Genomic DNA, 7180 nt, shown 5'->3' on the forward strand with positions numbered 1-7180 from the left:
GAAAGCAAACAGTACAAAATTCGACTGGCAGGAATAATGCAAAGCATCTCACTGATTTTGATTCTGAATTGATGCTGGCTATAGTGATGAATTTAAGAGCAATGTGGTATTGTGTGCTGTTAAAAAAACCATGGAAGTAGGTTGGTCACTTATGCACGCCCCCCACAAGAAGAAGATAGAAATGCATCACCCAAAATGATGTGATTTGCATGAAATTTGCATGTGCTAATTTATATGTATAAATGCAAATTCGGAAAGAATCAGTATGATTTAAATATAAATACAGTGGATGCTTAGGTTGCGAACGTGATCTGTGCGGGATGCACATTTGCAGCCTGCAGCATCTGCAACCTGCAGTGGCGCATCTGCGCATGCACCAAGTGCAATTTAGTGCTTCTATGCATGCGCAACCACCGAAACCTGGAAGTAACCCACTTCTGGGTTTCAGCAGTCCGCAACCCAAAAAAACACAACCTGAAGCATCTGTAACCCGAGGTATGACTGTACATCCTATTGGGAAAAACTTTGACTAGGTGATATATTATGATTGACACACATCTTAGGTGTCAAAGGCACAGAGGCGCCCTGCAGTCTTGTGCATTTGAGGTAGCCTCAAGCAGGGATATTTAAGTCTCTCAACACTACCTCGAAGAAGTTCTTCAAGACCACATCCAAGACTGCCCCTGCTAGCTCGCTTAGGGAGGTTGTAGTGCACTAACTAACTACTTTGGCCACCTCATGAGAAGAGAAGACTCCCTGGAAAAGACCCTGATGTTGGGAAAGAGGGAGGGCACAAGGAGAAGGGGACGACAGAGGACGAGAAGGTTGGACAGTGTTCTTGAAGCTACCAGCATGGGTTTGACCAAACTGTGGGAGGCAGTGGAAGACAGGAGTGCCTGGCATGCTCTGGTCCATGGGGTCACGAAGAGTTGGACATGACTAAACGACTAAACAACAAAACAACAACAACAGTGCACTAACAAGATCCTCATTCTGTCTCCTTGGCCCAGCACCAATCAGTCTCTCAAACCCAGACACAGTGTGGATTGGGAGATAGAATATGTGTGTCTACTCCAGGGTAACCCTGAAATGGGAGACTCCTTCAGAGAGATGACTAACCTCTAGCAGTCCTCTGTAAAGTAAGACCCATGGGCATCTTAAATAGATGCTATGCCTTGCAGGTAAAGGACGACTTCTTGGCCCAAACAATTTAAGGCACCTTGGACTTTTTGGAGGAAGTAAGAAAGATTACAGCAGTAACAGCAGGACTTTTGTCCACAGATGAATTGCTACACAAATTGAGCACTGGAAATAATTAAACCATTTCCTATTTTGAGCACTCATACCCTGCAAAGTATCGGTAACAATAAGGCATGGACTGAAGGTTCTGAAAATGGGAAGGTTCACATGTTGCACTAAAGGGTGCCTTACAAAATAAAATTGCAGAACACTGTTCATGGCTGAATCACAGAAATGTGGGAACAATCAAGAGGGTGTGCCAGGTAAGCACACACTCCAGAAAATGTTTCTTTCGTGAGTGTTCCACAGCACTAAATCATACAGGATGTGGGAGTTTCGTGATCACAACTCCTAATTTTATTTTGTTATTTATTTATTTTTGCAGGTAAAGGCATCTACAAGGAGAGAACTGGATAAGTCTGTGGCACTGTAGGGAGAGGTTTTCAAAAACAACAACAACCCCATTTCCCTTATTTAAATAATTCCCCCTTCCAGAAGCTGCTAGGAACCATGCAAGGAGAAAGAGGTGAGCACAATTCAGCTTTCTGGTATGAGAAATTTAAATTACTGCATGTTTCCAGAAACACCTCCTCCCACGTATACCTAACCAAACCATGAAATCATCCTTGGGACCCTTGTCTGTGTCTGTGTATCTCTCTGCCAACTGTGATATGAAGGGCAGATACAGTGGTACCTCGGGTTACATACGCTTCAGGTTACAGACTCCGCTAACCCAGAAATAGTGCTTCAGGTTAAGAACTTTGCTTCAGGATGAGAACAGAAATTGGGCTCCAGCGGCGCGGCGGCAGCAGGAGGCCCCATTAACTAAAGTGGTGCTTCAGGTTAAGAACAGTTTCAGGTTAAGTACGGATCTCCGGAACAAATTAAGTACTTAACCCAAGGTACCACTGTACTGGGGAACAGGGCCTTTTTAGTGGTGGTGGCCAGGCCATGGAATGCCCTCTACAGATAGGTTCACCAAGCACTTTGCTTATACCTTTCTTGGCAAGAGTTTTAAAACCTTTTAATTTTCCCAAGCTTTTAAAAACCCTACAGGTATTGTTAGACTACAACTCCCATCATCTCCAACCACTGGCCATGATAGCTGGGGCTGATGAGAGTTGGAGTCCAACAAGATCTGGAGGTCCACAGGTCCCCCGTTTCTGTTTCATTGTGTGCTGATTGATTTTGTATTTTAATGTTTGAGACTGTAATCCTCACCCTACTTACATGGGAGTAAGCCCCACTGAATCAAAGAGTTGGAAATTAAATGATTATCTAGCTGAGAAATCATCTAGCACTCACCATTTTCCTGGCTAAAAAGTTGTTTATGGTCATTTATTTCAAGCGACACAGCAAAAGGTAAGTTACCACTTGCTATTATTGCCTTATGTGTGAGTGCAAGGGGTGAATGGCATGTTACCAAACATGGAAATTACCATAAATCCAATAAACAGGATTTCTTGTTCAAGCTGTGATTAATGTAGTGTGGTCAGTGGTTGTGCTGAATATTTATCTTTCATTTTCATATCCTCCCAGGTCTCTGGCTATATTTTCGTTTTGCAAAATTATAGCCAGATTTATTAGCATTTGATTGCTGGTGTTCCCAGTTAAATCAAAATGGAAGCAAATTATACACTAGATTGTGCCGCTGCTCTCATTCAAAGTCAGTGGGAGTTTTGCCACGAAGGTAAAAGGCAGCCAAATTGCAACAGGCCCATTTTTTATTAGGCGATATTTATTTCCAGCTGTGAAGCAGAAGGTCACAATTACGGGAAGAGCACATCATAAAAAGCACCCCCTATCTTGTCCTGCGGGGTTGCCACCTGTTTTGATTTGTCTGGTCACACCATAACACTGCAGTATTATCATTTTGGCTATCATGAAGGCAACTTTGAGGCACCATGGACGGAATGTCACAAGAAGAAATAGAGTACAGTAACAGCAAACTCGGGAGAGGCTGACTTAACCCATCTAGAACCACAGGACGTGGCTGGAAGCCCAGAACAGCAAATGGAAAAGACAAGGCCAGCTATTTCAAACTTCAAGGCAGGCTTTGCCCACCTGGTGCTCTTAATGCATTTTGGACTACAACTCTCATCAGTTTCAGCTGATGAAGGGTTGCCATGTGTCCTCTTTTTCCAGGACACGTCCTCTTTTTCAGGGGTAACATTTCTGTGCTGGTGGATTTTTAGAAATTTGCCGAAACGTCTTCGGCTATAGTTTCTGGATAAGAGATAGACATAACTAATGGTTGAAGACTTGCTTTCCTCTTCACTTCTCCTGCCCCTATCACAGCTTCTATAGCCTACATATATTAGGAGTATTTAAAATGAGAGTCGTCATAGCATCCTCTTTTTTGCTCTTCAAAATATGGCAACCCTAGCTGATGGGAACTGTAGTCTAAAACATCTGGGGCAAGTTGTCGTCTGAGGACACTTGGCAAGGTCATGTGGGAAACTGCCAAGCTGAGAATCATCCTATAGAGACCACTTTGGAAGAAAAGCAGGATGCACATTTACTACTGAATAAACGTAGCACTCCTGAAGACTAATAAATTTATTATTATTAATTTATTATCATTGCAATGGTAAACCCTGCTTCCCCCAATGAGCTAAAAGGCTGCAGTATGCAATTTTATCCTCAGGACAACCCAGTGAGGTAGGTTAGGCCGTCCAGTAGGTTTTGTGACTAGGCAGGGAATGAACCCACAGTTCCCATGCCAGGTTCAATGACTACAACAGACACTGCATGAGGCCCCGTCTGCATTATACATTTAAAGCAGTGTCATACCACTTTAAACAGTCTCCTGGGAGCTGTGGTTTCTTAAGAGTGTTCAGAAGAGTGGTTGGGAAACACCGTGTTCCCCTTCACAGAGCTATAATTCTCAGAGTGGTTTAACAACCAATCCCTCTCCCCAGGGAATTCTGGGAATTGTAGCTCTGTGAGGGGAATAGGGAGTATCCCAACAATTCTCAGCACAGCACAACTTCTGTGAGCATATAGGAGGCCCAGGAATCAGCCCATGTCTAAAAATGGTGAAAACAAAAGCTCCATTTAAAGCTTTCCTAGTATAATGCAATATATCGACCCACCCACCCACCCACCCACCCACACACAGAGTTCATGTGTGTTCTTAGCCTCTTCCTTGACAGCTCTAGATAATGTTGCATCATGTCACCCCCATCTCCAAGTGTGTGAGACTGCAAGGGTTCCAGGCGCTTACCCAGGGTTCGGAATGAGGCACAGCGAAGACTGTGGTGTCTTTATGATATATGGTTTATTTATATACACACAGAGACACACAAACAAACACACACATATATATAACATACACACACCACAGACACACATATCCTGAGCCTACATTTGAGGGGTTCACAGCATCAACACCCCAAAAGCACCTTGCTTCTCCCATAGCCTCAGCCTTGGATTCAAACAGAAATCAAACATTTCTCTCTCTCTGTGTGGCTTCTAGCTCACATCGCTCAACTCTCAACTCCGGCCTTTGTCTTTATAACTACCAGCCAATTGAGGGAAGGGGGCCCCACCAATTTGGTGTCTGCCAACACTTTCTTTGTTCCCTTAATGTCCCATTACCTAGGCTATCGCCTCACCAGGAGGCTAGCCTGGTTATTCCAGGAATATTCCAGGCATACAGCCTATCCACTCCCAAATGCTTAACAATATTAATCTTTTTTGGTTCCGCCTCCATAGCACCAACAAGTCCCTTCCACCATCTTTTCCGAAAAGCTCCCAGTTTGTGCCTCCTTCTGCCTGGATCACCTTCCCTCTGGCCTTTTTACGAGATGCCTGCCTTTGCCCCCTTCTGAGCCTGTCCAAACTGCTGCCAAAATCATCTCTTACGCTTGTCATCCTGACCGTGTGCCCCTCTCCTCGGAGCCACTTAGCTGGCACCGCGGCATCTCATGCATTAAATGCAATGCCCTTGCCTTTGCTCCCAGAGACCTCCTCCAGCTCAGTTTCTACCGCCTCCTTTCCCATGCTGTGTTAACTGACTCTCTCTGCTGGATCTCTTTTGAGTCCTCCTGCATTCCACCCACCCCCCCAGCCAGCTTTGTCTACACACAGAGAGAGAACAAATACAACTGAGCATTCTGTGCAGACCTCCATTTCTCAAGACTCACTTTGGACAAATCGGCCTTAATTTTCTCATGGTCTCAGCTAAGATCATAGCAGAGATAGCATGATAACCCAGTCGTGAGGTTACAGGAAACCAGGCAGAGGGCCTTCTCGGTAGTGGCACCTGCCCTGTGGAACACCCTCCCACCAGATGACAAGAAAATAAACAACTATCTGACTTTTTAAAGACATCTGAAGGCAGCCCTGTTTAGGGAAGTTTTAATGTTTGATGTTTTATCGTGTTTTAAATATTCTGTTGGGAGCCGCCCGGAGTGGCTGGGGAAACCCAGCCAGATGGGCAGGGTGTAAATATATTACTATTACTACTACTACTACTACTACTGATCACTGGTGACTAACATGGTGTACTACAACTCCCATCAGCCTCACCAGCATACCCAGGAGTGGTAGATGATGGGAACTGTAGCCCAGTAACATTAGGTGGGCAGCACATGGGCTAAGTGTGGTGGAGACAATACTGAGTTAGATCGACCAATGGTCTGACTCTGTGTTCCAATAAGCTCTTCCTTTGTTGTCTTGAGCATCAGTGGTCTTCAGTCTCTTCAAACAGAGGACCCCTCTTCAACCCAAATTTCAAGAACCTTTCTTGCTCCTCCATCTCCACGTGTGTGGTGGTGCTGAATTTGCTCAGGCTGAGGCCAAGGTGTGAGTCCCAACCCACCAACACAAGTTGCCTTTGTACTAGACTTTGTACATGACAACTTTTGCATCGTACCAAAAATATGTAGAACTAACAGTATAACAGCAGTCCTGCATAGCCTGTGCTAAACTTTACCAATTCACATAACAGACTGTATTTGGAACAATGCGGCAAATCTCTTCTTTCCTAAACATTGAGGGATTTTTTTTTTTTTAAAAAAAAAAATCAAGTTAGGGGGAAAAACCAGCACCTTCTTTGTGAAGCTCAAAAGCTTCCCATAAGATTGGTTTGATTTTTTTTTTTTTTTTAAGGCAGGAAGCTCTCCTCTTATTTGCTTTTCTTCTCTTCTTTCTCTGCTACTAACCTGACAATAACACTCCACAGCAAATCCATTTCATACCAGACAAGAGAAAAAGCCTAGTTGTTAGATGATGGCTTCATGCTCGCATTCCCATTATGATGAGGGAAAGAACACCTTGCAGAAGATGTGAAACGGTTCTGAATGAGACCTCTTAGTACCTAAGCCTGGATGTAGTATTAGCTTGATTTCTAGATGTACACACAAATGTACATGCGCTGTTCCTCTGTATCGTGGTTCCTGAAAGCGTTGTGGGAAGCCCTGGTTGCGTGTTTTAATGGTGAGCCAGTAGGAAGCTTCCCTTACAGGAAAACAATGGAGTGGGCGAAGACCTTTCCATATTCACATATTTATTGTCCCTTCCCTTGATCTCAGAGCGGCTCATGCATGACTTCCCCTTCCCAAGTCTAAATGTAAAATGCTTTGGGTGCACATCTAAACAGCTGTACATGATACAAATTCATTTGGGATTGGCTGTGGTCAGTAGAAGACATTGGTGTGTGTGGGGGGGGGAGGCAGTCAGGGCCATAGCTAAGGGGTGGTGAGGTGGGCCCCCGCCAGGGGCGCAGGGCACAAAATTGGCTTGAAAATATGTCCATAAATATATCTATAAATAAAAATATTATTACCTCACAATAAAAGGTTTTAAATAGAGAGTGAATTGAACGGGGGGTGGGGGGGAGGGTTGGAGGAGAGGTGGAAAGAAGAGCTAATTTGTCAGTGGCTTAGGGGTGCAATCTTGACAGTTCTGCTTGGGGCGCAAGATCACCTACCTATGC

The sequence above is a fragment of the Podarcis erhardii genome (assembly GCF_964252035.2).
Source record: "Podarcis erhardii genome assembly, chromosome: 5".
Lineage (NCBI taxonomy): Eukaryota > Metazoa > Chordata > Lepidosauria > Squamata > Lacertidae > Podarcis > Podarcis erhardii.